The 19,321-nt window shown below is 47.3% G+C and overlaps 1 pseudogene; it reads left to right on the top strand.

Annotated features, from left to right (window-relative positions):
- LOC115383909 (NLR family CARD domain-containing protein 3-like) overlaps positions 1–16,514 on the top strand; it is a 39,289-nt pseudogene extending 22,775 nt beyond the window's left edge.
- Positions 16,515–19,321: the final 2,807 nt, after the last annotated feature.

Raw genomic sequence — 19,321 nt, 5'->3', positions numbered from 1 at the left:
AGCTTGTTGGATTTCTGTCCAGTCAGCTTGGCTGTTGACATGTCCTCCACTGGGCTCTGCTTCTGTTTGGTCTTCACATCAGTTCAGCTCTCCAAAAAGATCAAAGGTCAAATCAGGGAGGAGAAGAAGCCCAGTTCTTCTTTCACTTCCTGGGAGCTCCAGCCTTCTGAAGAAGAAGAAATGGACACCAAGGATCAGTCTGATCAGTCTCATCTAAAGAGGATTAACTCCTCATTTCAACTCACATTTACAACCAGAGTTAGAAAAGATTCACAAAGAAATGTTGAAGGATTTGAGTTCTGGAGAGAAGAGGCTGCAGCTAAACATTCACACTGGAACAACAGGTTCAAGCATTTACAATGAAAGAAAATGGTGTTTGTGTGTGTGTGTGTGTGTGTGTGTGTGTGTGTGTGTGTGTGTGTGTGTGTGTGTGTGTGTGTGTGTGTAAGTATGCGCGCATGTGTGTGTGTGTGTGTGTGTGTGTGTGTGTGTGTGTGTGTGTGTGTGTGTGTGTGTGTGTGTGCTCTGTCCTAATGTCACTTCTTTCTCTCTTTATTCAGGTTGAGGGGCTGCAGTTTGTCAGAGATCAGCTGTTCTTCTGTGGCCTCAGCTCTGAAGTCCAACCCCTCCCTCCAGAAACACCTGAGACATCTGGACCTGAGTGTGAACCCTGATCTGGATTCAGGAGTTTCTCAGCTGTGTGGTTTTCTGCAGAGTCCACTCTGTGGTCTGCAGACTCTGAGGTCAGTGGACTGTCTGTTCCTGTTGTAGAAGGAGAAATGTTTGTCAGCAGCTGATCTGAGACTCTGGTCCTGCAGTGAGAGAGTGGACTGAGCTCAGCAGCAGCTGACTGGTGTCAGGCTTGTGGTTTTCCAGACTGATAGATAGATAGATAAATAGATAGATAGATAGATAGATAGATAGATAGATAGATAAAACTTTATTAATCTCCCAAGGGAGAAATTCAGGTGTCCAGCAGTACACACAAATCATTCACACGCAAATAGATAAATAACAACAGTAGAATAAAGTGCTCGTAGTGTACTCGGTTCCACTCAGGCACATCTGTTAAACAGCCTGACTGCTGAGGGGATGAACGACCTCTTGAAGCCTCAGTTCTGCAGCGCAGTGACAGCAGCCTGTTACGCCGGTCACTCTTCTGAGCTGTGACTGTGTCCTGCAGTGGATGTTTGGGGTTCCTCAAGATACCCTGCATTAGAACCCCATCCTCCTCTCCAACACTGCTCCAACAGAGTCCACCTTCCTCCCCATCACAGATGCACACTTCCTGATCAGTCTGTCCAGCCGATTGCCGTCTCTTTTTGTCATACTGCCGCCCCAACAGACAACCCAAAGAAAACAGCACTTGCAACAACAGACTGGTAGAAAATGTACAGCATGTCACACGTCAAAGGATTTAAGTCTCCTCAGGAGAAACAGCCTGCTCTGTCCTTTCTTATCCAGGGCCCGAGCTGCTCCGACCAGTCCAGTCTGTGGTCAAGGTGCACACCCAAGTATTTGTAGGTGTGAACAACCTCAATACTCTCTCCGTTGATGATGACTGGTTGATGAGAGGGCTTCCTGCCAAAGTCAAGTCAATGATCAACTCCTTCGTCTTCGAGGAGTTCAGAATAAGACGATTGTCCCTGCTCCAGGTGGTGAATCCCGCGATGAGCTCCCTGGACTCGTTTTCATCCCTACCCTTCACACATGCCACAATTGCAGTGTAATCTGAATACTTCAGCACTCAACACGCAGCAGATCTGTGAGCAAAGTCAGCAGTGTACAGTGTGAAGAGAAAGGGAGATAGTACAGTCCCCTGCGGTGCACCAGTGTTGCTCATCAGGGTCCCAGATACACCCCCCCCCCCCCCCCCCCCCCCCCGAGCCGGACGTATTGTGACCTCAGAGTCAGGTAGTTGTGGATCCAGCGAACAAAGAGAGGATCCACTCCCATCCTCTCAAGCTTCCCCTTCAGTAGCTGAGGCTGGATGGTATCGAAGGCGCTTGTAAAGTCGAAAAACATCAACCTCACAGCCTCCAGCTCCCTCCAGAAAGGAGAGCGCCTGATGGACCATAAACAAGACCGCATCGTCCACTCCCATGCCGTCCTGATAGGCGGACTGAAGGGGGTCCAGCCCCCCCTCCACTTGAGGTTTGAGCAGCCGGAGCAGCAGCCTCTCAAAAGTCTTCATTACCACGGATGTTAGGGCCACTGGTCTGTAGTCCTTCATCCCTGCAGGCCTGGCCCCCCTGGGCACTGGGACAAGGCATGAAGTCTTCCACAGCGCAGGGACACGTCCAGTCTGAAGACTCCGATCGAAGATGGTTTGGAGAGGCACAGCCAGCTCTGACGCACACTCCTTCAGCAGCCGTGGTGATATCCCATCAGGCCCTGCAGCTTTCCGTCCATGGAGCCTCCTCAGCTCCACACGCACCTCCTCCACAGTGAAGGCCGGAGTCAGCAGAGGTGGAGCAGCCGCTGGGTGGTGAGGAGGAGCAGGTCACAGCAGCAGAGGTGGAGCAGCCGCTGGGTGGTGAGGAGGAGCAGGTCACAGCAGCAGAGGTGGAGCAGCCGCTGGGTGGTGAGGAGGAGCAGGTCACAGCAGCAGAGGTGGAGCAGCCGCTGGGTGGACATCCATTAGTGTGTGTGTGTGTGTTTGTACAGAGTCAAACCAGTTGTAAAAACGGTTAAACTCATCCGCCATGTCCACATCACCAGGAGCTACACATCCCTTCTCCTTGAAACCAGTAATGGTTCTCATGCCCTTCCAGACTTCTTGGAGCTCTGATCCTGCAGCTTCCTCTCCAGTCCTGCTTTGTCCCCCCTCCTGGCCCGTCTCATGGCCCTCCTCAGGTCATGTTGAGCAGTCCTCATTCTCTGTCGATCACCAGACTTAAAAGCCTCCTTCTTGCAGTTCAGCAGATGTTTTGTGTCACTTTTGATCCACGGCTTGTTGTTTGGGAAGCAGCGCACAGTTGTCAGGGGCACTACCACATCCGTGCAGAAGTTTATGTAATCTGTTACACAGACCACGCTCTCATCAATGTCACTGTCCATCAGTGTTGCCAGGTGGGAAATGTAGGATTATCGTACCAGAGACATAAAATTATCGTATTTTGAGGAAAATTATCGTACACTCGTCATAATCAAACTAAAAAAGTCTACTGATGCGCTATAGTCACTCTAGTGTTGAAAAGCGTCTAACAGGCACTCACGGCTTTGCGCCAATAAGGAATGGATCAAAGAACATCTGAATGGATTCATCAGCAGCTCCACAGTGGCGTCAGGCGAATGTGTCCGCCATAAACAATGACGGGTGGGAACTAATGAGCCAAACCATGAGGCCTGGAGGCCGCCTAATGTCAGGAAATAGACAGCACCAGGTTTAAAAGGTAAATAGTGTTCATGATAACTGACAAGGAAATAAAAATCTTGATTCACGTACTGAATTTTTATTTTCAGTGAAACAACATTGTCTCTGTCTCACAATGAAAACATAAAATAAACAAAAACTGCACTTATACAAACTTAAAAGTGCCTGTGTCGTGCCAAAACTTGATTTTTGCCAGAAAGTGATTTCCAGTAGGTGGAATCAGTTTTTGTCAAGCAAAATAAGCTGATTTTGACATTGTAATGTCTTTACTCATTTTTCAAGTGGTATAAAGTATTGGTTGTGTTCAAATGTTGTAATCTGACTCTGCTGTGTTATATTAAATAATTTTGGGGCAAAATATCCCTCTATATACAATACCAGGGGCACAAATCTGTTTTTGGCAAGCAAAATAAGCTGATTTTCACATAATGTCCCTTTATTCAGTTTTCAAACTGTACAAAGCACTGCCTGGGATCAAATCACTCTGTTGAGGATCTAGTAATTTTGGTGTAGAAAAAAAAAAATAGAACAAGCAGCTGGGCGTACAGGAGGCTATCACATGCAAACACATAGAAACATCGTTAGATGTTCATAAACAAACTTGTTTGAGCCATGGAGACTGCTGCAGAGACACAGAAGCTGCGCTTTTCAGCCGTCCGGACCGGCTCAGTTTCTTCTTCTTTTTTTGTCCTTTCCTCACTCATGGGGCGCAGCGGACTATTCAGCCAATCATTACTGTTGTTCTGAGGCCAGCTCACATTTAGAAAAGCACGATTGGCTTGAAACTTGTCACGTGGAAAGAGATGCCTTCAGGGTTCACAAAAAAATCCGACAGACAGCTGCGACAGGCTGATTACAACCAATTACAACCACACTTTCACGGAATGGTCAAATTATCGTATATTTGGCCTTTTTTGGGATTATTGATCGTACATCGTACAGAGGGCAAAGTTATTGAACAATTCTACAATTCTGCAATTTCATTTAGCAGACGCTTTTGTCCAAAGCGACGTACAACACAAGCAAGAATATAGACATAAGAAAGAAAGAAACCATTAGTAAATGCTTCAATTGCTTCAAGTGCGATTGGTCAAGGGAGTTGCCATCAAGTTGCAGAAGAGGAGCCACTACCCCCCCTTTTTTTTTTTTTTTTTTTTTTTTTTTTTTGTTTTTTTGTGTGTCAACTTAGTCAGTGGTACATAAGTGCTGGGTTTTAGAACACCTGATCTATTCTTCCCCGAACATGGGGTCGGATTAAGACCCTAGGTGTTCTCTGAACAATTGAGTCTTCAATTGTCTCTTGAAAGTAGAAAGAGACTCGGCGGAACGCACCGAGTTAGGTAGTTCGTTCCACCATTTGGGAACAACAGAGGAGAAGAGTCTGGCAAGAGATTTAGAGCTGTGCTGGGCTGGAAGCACCAGACGTCTCTCACATGCAGAGCGAAGAGGGCGTGAAGGAGAGTAGACCTGGATCAGGGAATCCAGGTAGGCCGGAGCCGTTCTTGTAAGCGTTTTGTAAGCCAGGAGGAGAGATCTGAATTTGATCCTGGCTGCAACTGGAAGCCAATGAAGGGAGATGAACAGAGGAGTGACATGAGCTCTTTTGGGCTGGTTGAAGACCAGACCTGCTGCATTCTGGATCCTTTGTAGAGGTTTGACTGTACATGCAGGGAGACCCGCCAGAAGAGAGTTGCAGTAGTCAATGCGTGACACCACGAGAGCCTGAACCAGAAGTTGTGTGGCCTGTTGGGTCAGGAAGGGTCTGATCTTCCTGATGTTGTAGAGGGCATAACGACAAGACCGAGAAACTGAGGCCACGTGAACCTTAAAGGTCAGCTGGTCATCCATCATGGCACCCAGGTTTCTGGCTGAGTTTGTGGGCACAAGTAGGCTGGAGTGAAGTTGGACACTGATCTGAGGCTGGACAGATGGACAAGCTGGAAAGACCATGAGTTCAGTCTTAGACAGATTTAGCTGAAGGTGGCGTTCCTTCATCCAGGTGGAGATATCAGCCAGACATGCTGATATTCGAGCTGAGACTGTGGTGTCGTCAGGTGGAAAAGAGAGGAAGAGCTGAGTGTCATCGGCATAACAGTGGTAGGAGAAGCCATGGGAGCGAATCACTGCACCAAGTGAAGTGGTGTACAGAGAGAAGAGTAAGGGGCCAAGCACCGACCCCTGAGGGACCCCTGTTGATAGGCCATGTGACCATGATACCTCCCCTCGCCATGACACTCTGAAAGATCTGCCTGTGAGGTAGGACTTGAACCACAACAGGACGGAACCTGAGATGCCAAGGTCAGAGAGTGAGGAGAGGAGGATTTGATGGTTCACGGTGTCAAAGGCAGCAGACAAGTCCAGCAGCAGGAGGACAGAGGACTGTCCTCCTGCTGCTGAACAAATACGATAATTATCGTACACCTGGCAACACTGCTGTCCATGTCTGAACCCACAAGCAGATTCCAATCTGTGGATTCAAAAAAGTCCCTCAGCCTGCCTGTTGTCTCGGGGGTCCACTGCCTAAAAGATTTCCTGACCGTAGGCAGTCTCATCACAGATGGTTTGTATGCTGGTCTGAGGTGTATGAGATTGTGGTCGGACTTTTCAAGGGAAGGCAGAGGCACGACAGAGTGAACAGATCTTACATCCACAGAACACAGGTCCAGAGTGTTGTTATGTCTGGTTGGACACTGCACATATTGAGTGAAGCCGCCTAAATGAGGGCTCACATCCACATGATTGAAGTCCCCTAAAATAATGATGAGCGCCTCTGGATGTGAGGACTGGATCCTGGACACCGCTTCCTGGATGACGTCACACGCTGACGTCACGTCCACAAGCGGCGGGATGTAAACAATAATGGCGGCGACCAGGTGGATCTCCCTCGGGAGATAATATGATCTCAATCCGACCGCCAGGAGCTCAACATCACAAGTACAGATTTTATCTTTCACCATGATGTGACCGGGATGGCACCACTTGTTGTTGACCAGCGCGGCAAGTCCTCCACCCCTCGCTTTCCCGCAGGACTCCACCGCTCTGTCCGCTCGGACGAGTGTGAAGCCAGGAATGCTAACTGCGGAGTCCGGCAGGGCCTCATTCATCCAGGTCTCCGTGAGCAGATATAACGAAGCTTCCCACTAAGCATTCTCACACTTCATCAGGGCTTCCAGCTCATCGCGCTTGTTGGGCATAGAGTTTACATTACCCATTATAATAGATGGCACAAAGGGCTTGTACCTCCACCTCTTAGCTTTCAGCCTGGCGCTGGCTCGGCGTCCTCGGAAGGGCTTCTTGATCTCACGCGGGATCGGATGCTTGATTCCCCTCTATGTGCACCTCAACTCAAGGAGCTCATCCCTCGAGTACTTGTTCCAGCACATTTCAGAACAAAACAGTCACCAAAAACACAAAAACACTAGCTCTGCTCGGACTTGCTGCCACCGCAGTTGGCGCATGCTCCAAAGACTGTTCTTGGTCTCCAAACCACTTTTTGTGGTCTGGGTCTGGACAGTCTATGGTCTGGGGTCTCTGGGTCTCGCAGTGTCTGGGACTGACTGAGCGGTCTGGAAGGGATTTGTAAATCTCTGGCTGGTGGTAAATTTCTCAACTGGGCTTCATCATTCTACAGTTTCAGTGTGTTCATGCTGCAGCTCTTCCAGCAGGGATGACCAGCAGGATCGTCTTTTGAACTAAAGTTTTATTTTCAGGCCAAGTTGCCAACATTTAACCAGAAACCCTGAAGCTCCTCTCTTCAACCAGCCTCTGCTGTGCCGCTGTGCTGCTGCTCTCCAGGAAGGTTTATGACAGCTTGGACCTCAGTGAGGCCTTCAGAACAATTGGAAATTCCAGCATTTACAGAAATAAAGAAATGACAGAGGAAGAAAATGTGGAGTGTGTGAACCTCATAGAATATAAAATATATTTGAACCATGTTGTTTTTCTTTTTTACAACTGGGCAAAAGAAATAACTTCAAATGTATATAATTGTCCACATCTCTCACTCTTGTATCATGTGTATTCATCTCCAGTGTTGGGAGAGTTACTTTCAAAAATTAATTAGTTGTAGTTAACAGTTACTTCATCAAAAAGTAACAGAGTTACAATATTTTAAATATAATTACTGTACAAAGTAACTATTGCATTACTTTAAAAAGCAAATGTGTTTACATCTGTGGAAGAATCTGGATTCCCTCTTAACGGAACGTTAACATGCATGTTCATTATAAACTGAATTCATGATAAATTAAATAAATGGACACTTGACAGAATAAATTACAAACAGGAAACACTGCATTAATATAAATCATTCAAACATTTCTGTGTGATAATATGAGACAAGACACCAGAAAAGGTCATAGCTAACTGTCGGTAGCATTTCTACATCTACTGACATAGATGTATGTCAATAGATGTTTGACCACAGATGTCTGTACTGTAATGATCAGGGCTCTATGGCTGTATCTCTATCTGCTCTAATGATCAGGGCTCTATGGCTGTATCTCTGTCTGCTCTATGATCAGGCTCTATGGCTGTATCTCTATCTGCTCTAATGATCAGGGCTCTATGGATGTGTCTCTGTCTGCTCTAATGATCAGGGCTCTATGGCTGTATCTCTGTCTGCTCTATGATCAGGCTCTATGGCTGTGTCTCTGTCTGCTCTAATTATCAGGCTCTATGGCTGTATCTCTATCTGCTCTAATGATCAGGGCTCTATGGATGTGTCTCTGTCTGCTCTAATGATCACAGCTCTATGGCTGTATCTCTATCTGCTCTAATGATCAGGCTCTATGGCTGTATCTCTATCTGCTCTAGTGATCAGGCTCTATGGCTGTATCTCTATCTGCTCTAATGATCAGGGCTCTATGGATGTGTCTCTGTCTGCTCTAATGATCAGGCTCTATGGCTGTATCTCTATCTGCTCTAATGATCAGGGCTCTATGGCTGTATCTCTATCTGCTCTAATGATCAGGGCTCTATGGATGTGTCTCTGTCTGCTCTAGTGATCAGGGCTCTATGGCTGTATCTCTGTCTGCTCTATGATCAGGCTCTATGGCTGTGTCTCTGTCTGCTCTAATGATCAGGCTCTATGGCTGTGTCTCTGTCTGCTCTATGATCAGGCTCTATGGCTGTATCTCTGTCTGCTCTAATGATCAGGCTCTATGGCTGTGTCTCTGTCTGCTCTAATGATCAGGCTCTATGGCTGTATCTCTATCTGCTCTAATGATCAGGGCTCTATGCAGGGCCGGCCCGGGCTTCAGAGGCGCCCTAGGCGAGCCCGAGACGAGCGCCCCTTGGGAGCGTGTTTTTCGAGCGGTCCCGACATTTGTTGAGCGGGGGGGGGGGGGGGGGGGGGGGGCTGAGGTGCGATGCCGAACAATACCGATCAGTGCCGGCAGCGCCGAGGACGAGGAGCGCAGTGCGTCGGACCGCTGCACAGCGGGGCACACGGAACACAGAGCGTCGTGGCGCCCCTTGTACGACCGCGGCGCCCCCCTCGGGACGTGGCGCCCTAGGCGGCCGTCTAGTTCGCCTATGCCTAGAGCCGGCCCTGGCTCTATGGATGTGTCTCTGTCTGCTCTAATGATCACAGCTCTATGGCTGTATCTCTATCTGCTCTAGTGATCAGGCTCTATGGCTGTATCTCTATCTGCTCTAGTGATCAGGCTCTATGGCTGTATCTCTATCTGCTCTAGTGATCAGGCTCTATGGCTGATGGTTGACCTTCAACTCTCCCTAACCTTCAGTCATTAACTGACGCTGGTTGGTTTGATTTCATGTCATTCGTTTACATGGTTAATCAGTGATTGGTGGAATCTCTGCTAAGCCCCGCCTCCTCCAGGTAACTGTTTCAGAACCATAAGCTGTTGATCTGTTTTCTGACTGCAGATGATTTCTTGAAAATGAAGCACAGACATTTTTATTATGAAAGATGGATAAAAATTTGTTTTGGTCTGGGTCTGGAGCTCAGCTGGTCTTGGTCTTGATACTCTATGAAATGGAAGTCTCTTGGTCTTGGTCTATGTGGTCTCGACTACAAGTCTAACTGATGTGTGTGGACATGTAGCCTCGTAAACCAGCCCCACCCACTCCAAATCCAGATTTAGATTTTGGTGCTGGGGAGGGTCTCGGGACAATGGAATAGAAAGAGGCCGTTTCACGGCCAAGCCAGTCAGTGTTGCCGCTTGTTGTTTTCAAATTTTTTTCTGGCAGCTTAACCGGAAGTGACGTCATCACTGCACGTCGCGGTGATTACGGGGTTAAACTTTAACCATTGTCTGAAAGCTGCAATAAGTAAAGTTATAGCCGAAACACCAAGTATTACAACAATCAAGCAAGAGCAAGAGTCTGCGCTTGGTGAGTTTCTAACAGGAAAAGATGTTTATGTGTGTCGTTGCATGTAGAGGAGCTCGAGCTAAAGAGCTAAAGCTAACCCTAATACCCCTGTCCCACTGCAAATAGCAGGTCGACCCGCTAGCAATGTGCATTTCAGTCGTTGCTCACTGCTGCCTGCAGACCCGTGTCTTAAAGCGATACTTCAACATTTTGGCAAATTGGCCCATCTAGGGCAATTCGGTAGTCATTTAGAACAGCCTACTTACTTTTTTTGTGAGGGCGATCTGTTGTTTATTCAGCGGTGGGTCTGAGGAGAGCTTCACGGCGGACATAATGGAAGTGGACGGTACAGTTGCTTCCCTCGTCAAACTCATCAAATACACAATCCAACAACCCCAAAACACTTTGGTGGACACGTTATAATCCGCACATTCACTACGCTGTGAAACACCAACAAATGATATTGTAGCGTTACGACACTGAAGCAAATACTGGGAACTACTTTTTCTTTTGAAATCACTACGCCCAGACGCCATGTTTAGTAAGTAGTTCCATCTTAGCAATCTTCGCAAAAAACGCTCAATCTCGTAATTTTGCATTAATATTTCACAGCGTAGTGAATGTGCGGATTATAACGTGTCCACCAAAGTGTGTTTTGGGGTTGTTAGATTGTGTATTTGATGAGTTTGACGAGGTAAGCAACTGTACCGTCCACTTCCATTATGTCCGCCATGAAGCTCTCCTCAGACCCACCGCTGAATAAACAACAGCTCGCCCTCACAAAAAAGTAAGTAGGCTGTTCTAAATGACTACCGAATTGCCCTAGATGGGCCAATTTGCCAAAATGTTGAAGTAACTTTGCTGGAGCGTTCCTGGAGCGGTGAAAAAAATCCATCCCCGCTCGTAACCGTTCACCACCGTTCACCACCGTTTAACAGAAGTTGGCCTCCATTAAAACAACGCCGTAAGCGCTTGGCCACCACTGATGTTACTGGAGGGGCCTTCCTACCGCTCCGAAAGTTTTGAGCTGCACAAAATATTCCGTGCGGTGAGGAGCGTTGAATTTTCCGCCCCGGCAACGTTTACCCCCGCTCCACCAACGCCCAGTCCAAGTCTGGCACCGCCAGACGCAAGTTCGTGGACGCTCGGGTCCGCCAGGCCAACGCAATCTTGAACGCTGGACCACCGCTGCTTCGCTGCGTTGACCAGGCGGCGATTAAACGTTGCACAAACGTCGGTGGAGCGGTTGTAAGCGGACACGGGGTTTCTGGAACGGTGGAATGGAATAATAAATGAAAAAGGTTGAAGTAATATATATAACAGTATCTTGTTCACAGTTGTTAACACCAGAACAGCCAAGACGGTCTGACAGACCGTTTGGGTTTTTATAATTCAAATAGACCTGTTAAAAATAATTCCCCTGTCCTCTAATTCTTTGACTTTTCCTAAATATGTGTCTTGTATGTTTTTCTGAAGCAAATAAGGTCCTAACAATGATACACATAATATTAAAAAGCATTTATACCTTCAAAAGATAAAAAAGACGCACTTTGCGTTGCTTTTTTCTGCGATTGATTTGTTTTGGTTCATATGCGCGCATCTGAACAGGGAGCTAGCTCTGACATCAGACAATCAGACAGACGGCCAAAAATATCAACCAAATCCCAAAAGACAATGAAAAGAGGCATAATGAAGAGATATTCAGTGGAAGAAGCTTTAGCAATGATACAGGAGGTCAGTGAGGGGGAATCGGATGGAGGAGACGTGTCGGACATCAGCGATCTTGACTGGAGTGAAGAGGAGGAACGTTCTGAATCAGAGTCAGAACAGCCACAGGCCAAATAGCAAAAGAGGAATGTAATCCTGCTGCCCCAAAAATGTCCGATTGACCTCCAGCTGCTGTACAGTCCAGCGCAGAACCTGCAGTGGCGCATGGAAGCACTCACGCATCACCTCCAGGTATAGAGAATTACTGTAGGCTACTGTCAGTTTACAACTAAATAATAAATGTAAAAAAATGTACAAAAAAACAAAAAAAACTAATGTAATAAATCTCAACACAACAGTGAACACGGTAGTTGACAGCAGGAGCACTGCAGCGTCTCCAGAGGAGCCAATTACAGATTCAGTTAAAATATTATATCCTCCATCAAAGTGCAGCAAACCATGTATTTTTCGTTTCCAAAAATTTATTTTAGAACGAAGATATTTTCTGAATAAATCCCTTTGTCCTGTGGAGCCTGCAGTCCCAGAATCAAATGAGCAGGGTGAGGACGGGGGTGTGGGAAGGTGTCCGTCCTGATGCGCAGCCGGGGAGACTTATTTTACTAATTTTAATATGTTCTTGATTATCATTGACGGTTAATAACACAACTATTTTGTGTGTGTTGGTGTGTGTGTGCGTGTTTATCAAGGAAACGAGTGCACGGAGTGTGAGTAGTGACGCTGCGCAAATGCGCACTGTAAAAAGTCAAATAAATTTTAAAACCTGATTTGAGGCATTAATACAGCAGACATGAGGAATTAAAAGGTTTGCTGATCCTCTTGACTTAATATTTTGTTTATTTATCTTAATTTCTAATACATTAGATTACAGAAAAACAACCTGTTGGTGTGCTCCTGCGCAAAAACACTGTGAAATGTATGACGGTCTGGCTGAGCGCTGCAGCCTTTGGAGGGGGTGTAAGAATATTTCTTGACACAACCGGTGGGCCACATCTATTTACCTGACTCCATTGCTTCAGCTGCCTGCTCAGTAATGAATGATCTTCTTGGAGGCTGCTGCCTTTCCTTCTCCAGCCTTCCTCTTCTTTTGTCCATGTCGCATGATGAACTTCAACTATCGACTTCTATCGAAAATCGATCAGAACTTGTATCAAAACGGTCCGTTCAGCTCCGTGGTCACAGAACGCCGCTATACCAAAGCTCGCTACCGCTCTCTGCCGCTCTCTACCGCAAAACCAACGCTAAAGCAACGCCAGCTTCAGCGGTGCACCGCTAAGCCAACACCCGTGTTTTCGATTTTTTTTTCCCATTTTGTGCGCGGTGACGAGCATTCGGCCCTCCTCTCTACCGTTCAAGGAACACTCCGGCAAAGTTCGGGCGGTGTGACCGGGCCCTTAAGCACTTGCAAGCTGTGTTTTCCTTCGCTGATGGTGTCCCACATTGCTGACGTCATCAGAGCACAGCGGAAGTAAACAATGCAGCGGAACACCGTTGCTGTTACCTGTAGACAAATCTCCTCTTCCATAGATCAAAAGAAGCTCTCTGGTCTCGCTATCTTGCCAATGCTGGGTCATGCTGACGAAGGAAATCTCACGCTGTGTCCACAAACAACAACTAGCTCGCTAACGTAGTCACGCTGTGTTGACGTCATCACGTAAATTCCCAGATGTGTCCCTCCCACTAAAAGCTGATAGAAAGCCGAGCCGATTAAAAGGTCTAAATGCCGATTAAACCCTTTCACACTGCCATGAGGAGCCGATTATTAGCGGGTTTAAACGGGTTGTTTGGCCAGGAGGCTTTAGAGAAGCTAATGCATTTTGATGACGTATTTGTTTTGAAGCACTGATTGGCTGAAGTACGTTGTCAGTTAAAGGAGTAACCGATGCCCCCTGCACGAAGTTTCTATTGCGTTGTCCCCAGACCCCCCCAGCCCCAAAATCTAAATGTGGATGTGGAGTGGGCGGGGCTGGTTTACAAAGCTAGTGCACATGTGGAGGAGTGTGAATGTTGTGTGTGATGAAGATCCACAGCAACAGAGCAGCTCATTGATCAGGACTCAGTAGTGTGGAGCTGCTCATTTCTCCATCAATACATCTGATTGGTTCCTCCTCATTGATTCTGCTGCTTTCTGTCTTTATTCAGCTTGAGGACCTGCAGTTCGTCAAAGATCAGCTGTTCTTCTGTGGCCTCAGCTCTGAAGTCCAACCCCTCCCTCCAGAAACATCTGAGACATCTGGACCTGAGCAGGAACCCTCTGCAGGATTCAGGAGTTTCTCAGCTGTGTGGTTTCCTGCAGAGTCCACTCTGTGGTCTGCAGACTCTGAGGTCAGTGGACTGTCTGTTCCTGTTGTAGAAGGAGAAATGTTTGTCAGCAGCTGATCTGAGACTCTGGTCCTGCAGTGAGAGAGTGGACTGAGCTCAGCAGCAGCTGACTGGTGTGTGTGGACACGAGGAGGAGTGTGAATGTTGTGTGTGATGAAGATCCACAACAACAGAGCAGCTCATTGATCAGGACGTGGAGCTGCTGATTTCTCCATTAATATATCTGATTGGTTCCTCCTCATTGATTCTGCTGCTTTCTCTCTTTATTCAGGTTGGAGAACTGCAGTTTGTCAGAGATCAGCTGTTCTTCTGTGGCCTCAGCTCTGAAGTCCAACCCCTCCCTCCAGAAACATCTGGAACATCTGGACCTGAGTGTGAACCCTCTTCGGGATTCAGGAGTTTCTCAGCTCTGTGGTTTCCTGCAGAGTCCACTCTGTGGTCTGCAGACTCTGAGGTCAGTGGACTGTCTGTTCCTGTTGTAGAAGGAGAAATGTTTGTCAGCGGCTGATCTGAGACTCTGGTCCTGCAGTGAGAGAGTGGACTGAGCTCAGCAGCAGCTGACTGTGTGTGTGGACATGAGGAGGAATGTGAATGTTGTGTGTGATGAAGATCCACAGCAACAGAGCAGCTCATTGATCAGGACTCAGTAATGTGGAGCTCCTCGTTTCTCCATCAAGACATCTGATTGGTTCCTCCTCATTGATTCTGCTGCTTTCTCTCTCTATTCAGGTTGAGGGGCTGCAGGTTGTCAAAGATCAGCTGTTCTTCTCTGGCCTCAGCTCTGAAGTCCAACCCCTCCCACCTGAAGGAGCTCCACCTGAGTCTCAACCAGCTGCAGGCTCCAGCTGTGCAGCAGCTGGTTGATCTCCAGCAGAGTCCAGACTGCAGCCTGCAGACTCTCTGGTCAGTAGACGGTTGGAGTGAGTCCATGCTGCTTCCAGCAGGTTTGGACTAAACACAGTCAGTGTGAGAACAAAGATCCAGGGTTTGACTCTCAGTGAGGCTGTGAGAGGAGAACGCTGAGCAGCTTCAGGATTGGACAGCAGAGGACACACAGTCAGCCAATCAGAGGAGCCACAGGCTTGTTGTGTTGGTCTGACAGTGGTGGTCCTTCATGAGCTCTGAGCTGCTGACTGCTGCTCTGAACAGGACTGAAGTCCTCACTGCTTCACACTCTGATCATCTCCTCTCATCTCTCTACAGCTGGATCTGAGAGCAGAGAGGAGGCTGAGAGTCCTGAAGATCTGAGAGCAGAGAGGAGGCTGAGAGTCCTGAAGATCTGAGAGCAGAGAGGAGGCTGAGAGTCCTGAAGATCTGAGAGCAGAGAGGAGGCTGAGAGTCCTGAAGATCTGAGAGCAGAGAGGAGGCTGAGAGTCCTGAAGATCTGAGAGCAGAGAGGAGGCCGAGAGTCCTGAAGATCTGAGAGCAGAGAGGAGGCCGAGAGTCCTGAAGATCTGAGAGCAGAGAGGAGGCTGAGAGTCCTGAAGATCTGAGAGCAGAGAGGAGGCTGAGAGTCCTGAAGATCTGAGAGCAGAGAGGAGGCTGAGAGTCCTGAAGATCTGAGAGCAGAGCTTCTTCAGAGGAAGCAGCAGAAGAGCTGCTGAGTGTCGGTGGTGCAGTGTGAAGAGCTGTGAGAGTCCAGCATGGAACCATGGAGCATCAGTAGATCTTCAGCGTTCAGCCCTGCTCCTCTCCCTCATTTCACCATCCTGAAGGAGATTTATCCAAAGAACGACTCAGAAAACGTTTTCAGATCAACAACATCTGTTGCTTCTGTGAGACTGGTGTAGAAACAACTGTCCAGATGTTCTTCTCATGCTCTCAGATACAATCTGCTTTGATTTTCAAAGTGATTCCAGACTAAATCTCTTCATTTCTGAGTCACGTGACAGAAAACAGGAGAACTTTTGGACTGACTGCAGAAGAAAAATGATGAATTGCTCAGTCATGTAATTCTCTGCTTGGTGAAGTTTCTCATTCCTCTGAATCAGAATTTTAAAGTCAATCCTCAACGTTCAATGATTTCTAATTGTTTTGCAGCTCAGTAAAGATGATCAAACTACTAAGACACAGATCTTAGACACAATCTTTGAAACAGTCCAAATTCATTTGTCCTCTTTGTTGATAAAAACTCTATTTTGATCAATATTTAGTGAAGCTAGTTTCTTGTTTCTTCTGTTTTCTTCTCATCTTCTCTGAAGCTTAAATTCCTGATTGAAGTCTTGATGTCAGCTGATAGTCAGAGAACTCTTTTCCTGTCTGAGAGCTTTGTTTCATTGGTTTAGAAGGAAACACAGAGAATTCCCTCCTGACTGGGTTGATTTGGGAACATGTTCAATGTTTGTTCTAATAAAGTCTGTTGAACTATTTCTTGTTCCGTCCTCTTTCCACGCTGCTCACAGCCTCTGAAAACACAACTTTTAGAAAACTGCTGCCACTGGTCTCCATGGAAACGGGAGGAAACAGCCGCAGTCAGCAGTTGTTTGGCGTCACAACAGTAAAGAGAGTTTTCCAGTTGTCATCAGGACTCCACAGGTGGAGCAGCAGTGAACCAACAGAGCAGAAAACAGAGCTTCCAGTCAGGCTAGTTTCACTTTAGTTGATGGTTTATTTGTTGAAAAGCAGAGGATGAAAATCCGGCTCTTCCTGGACTCTCCTGGATCTTTTCTTAGTGGTCTGTCTGCTGCTCCGTTCCTACTTTCTTCCTGATCTGTTTCCTGCTCTGTTGGCAGCTGTGAAGCAGCAGCAGAGATGATCGGTACTGATCACTTCCTGGGCTCAGTTCATCAATATCTTTCCACAGCCTCCTGTTGGACTGAGAGGCTGTGAGTGGAACTCCACACATCTTCTCGAGGCCAGTTGTTCCTTCTCCCATATTCCAAGCAGAGCAGGAGCGTCTCCTCAGCATCTTCTCCACACATTCTGACATTCAGAAAGTCTTTTAGTGAGCAGCTTCAAGTCATTTCCAAACAGCTGCGACTCATCTGAACAGAGAAAGATCCAGTTAGTCACCACACTTTGGAAAGTACAGCCACAGCCTGAGTCTTCAACACACACTGAATCATTCCAGAAGCTTCTGTTGACCTGCTTCTGGATCTGAGGCTTTCTGGACCTTGTTCTCTTTCTCTGGATCACAGAGGATTGGATTATATTGGGCCTTTTCCTGAAAGCTGGGATTCTCAAACTGTGCTTCTCCAGCTCCCTCTAGTGGAACTAAATATATTTATTTTGATCCAGTTGATTTGAAAAGATGTGAAATGATGGAAACAGTGAAGAGATATCAAAGATGGAGTTCCTCTTTAAAGAGCAGCAGCAGCTCTCCCTAGTATGATGGATGTCAATGATGACATTCTGACTAAAGGAAATGAAAACATTCGTCATGATGACTTCAGTGATGGTCAGTTTGACCTCAACCACTTCAAACAGTACACCAGGACAACAAAGCATCCTAAATGAGCCCAATGGCATGCTGGGAGAGCTGGAGAGGCCACAGTCCTGAGGACAGAGTTCCAGTGGGGGACCAGTTCACCTTCATGCAGCCACGTCTGTGTCAGGAACATCACATCCAGCTCATGGGAGTCCAAGAAGTCACAGAGGGAGAGTCTTTGGAGGCACTGACTGGGCGTTAAGAAGAGCCATTGGGACTTTTTGTCCTTGGCTGTCTGAGATGTCACGTCTGGATGAAGGAGGCTGTCTGAATCAACATCACCTCCCCTGGCCCGCCTCCTCCATGTCCAGCAGGACAGCATCAGCTGATGGAGCCACTCAAACTCCAGGTAAACAGCAAACAGTCACTGCTGTCAGGAGACCAAGTCCTGGTGATTAAGGCCTACTCCAGATACTAAATCACAGTTCATTATTCAAATCCAACTTTGACTTTCACAAGCTCGTCTGAGCGTGTCCCATGTCCACGTCTCCTGCTGATCCTCCTCTGTGGCTGAAACACCGGCTCAGGGTGAAGCAATTCTTCCAATACGAGGTCAGGAATGGTGGAAGGCTTTAAGTCTGTCTTATACAATCAGAAGAAGGAAACTTCCAGACTGAGTCACGGTTGTCAAAAAACACTTGCTGCTCGTACATCAGTAAGGAGAGTTAATTTTCCACAAGCAGAGACGCCATCAGAAACACAATAAACAAAGTCACTCTAACAGGGTGATACTTCAGCATCATGGACAGTGAACAAAAGCGTGAGACGTCAGGAGGGCCCCCGGTATGGCGTCATTCTGGTGCCAAAATTCCACGCGCATAAGAATCATAATCGCGCACAGTTAGACCACTCACTCTGCGCTCGCGACGCCTCTCTGTACGCGCGTGGTCGCTTTCTGTGCGCACGGTGCAATGTCTGTTCTGCCTGCTCGCGAGGTGGTGGTGACTTTTGGCACTCTGGGGGCGGGCTTTGTGTTGACGCCCCTCAATCCCTCCTCCTTTCTGATTGGTCGCTTTGAAAGTCTACTATCTTCTGGTCAGAGCCAATCAGAGGTTTCGTAGGGCGGGTCATCGTCATTTGGCGGCGGAATTGGAAGATTGAGGGGTAAAATTCACATAACATAACCTCCGTTACAGTGATTTGATTACTGTGGAGGAGACCTGGCTGTTTCCTGGGAGGAGAAAGAACAAATAAAAATGTTTTCATGGAGCTGTCAAGGCTACCTGTCTTAAATGTATATTTAAATTATATTTGATTTATATCTTTTAGTGTATATCTGTTAGTGTACATCTAATTATGAATCTGTCTTAGATTTTTTTAAAATTACATTTAATTTGTATCTGCTAGTATATATCTTATATTTAAGTATATCCCTCTTAGATTTATATAAATTATATCTTATTCATATCTGTTTGTCTATATTTGTTATTTGATTATGTCTGTCTTAAATTCATATTTTGTGGTGCACATTATGTGTTAGGTGTCACACACAAAGGAGTTTATTTTGAAAGGACAGAAAATGTGGGTTGTCCTTCCGGGTGTTGAGGGGGATATAAGGTGTTGGTTCCGGGTGACGTCATGGCTGTTTGGCTGATTTGGAGTTCAATAAATGCCACTGAGACTCCAGCGATCCTGGCCTCTGGGCTTTCATCCTCCACATTGGTGACCCTGACGCTTGAGCCTCGCCTGAGAAGGAGGTACCATGTCCACGGAGGCATCCTCGTCTGCCGTGGCTGCTGGTGCGGTTCCGCCTGCTATATTTGTGGCCACAATAAAGCTGCCGGATTTTTGGGCGCACGACCCGGAGCTGTGGTTCCAGCATGTCGAAGCCCAGTTTCACCTACGTGGCATCACCACTGATGACACGAAATACTTCCACGTCCTCACTCGCAGGGTGATGGGGCTGCTCCGGGAGCCGCCGTCAGCCGGCAAGTACGCAGTGCTAAAGGCTCTGCTGTTGTGGACATACCAACTGTCGGATTTGGAGCGGGCCGATCGCCTGTTGACCCTGAATGGCGTGGGAGACGGCAAACCGTCTGAGTTGATGGAGAATGTCCTTGCGCTGCTGGGCACCGGTGACGCTTCATTCCTTTTCATCCACCTATTCCTGCATCAGCTTCCGCCTCAGGTACGCA

This window comes from Salarias fasciatus, assembly GCF_902148845.1.
Source record: "Salarias fasciatus chromosome 23 unlocalized genomic scaffold, fSalaFa1.1 super_scaffold_20, whole genome shotgun sequence".
NCBI lineage: Eukaryota > Metazoa > Chordata > Actinopteri > Blenniiformes > Blenniidae > Salarias > Salarias fasciatus.
The sequence above is the reverse complement of the archived record's forward strand: the minus strand, read 5'-3'. Positions and strand labels throughout refer to the sequence as shown.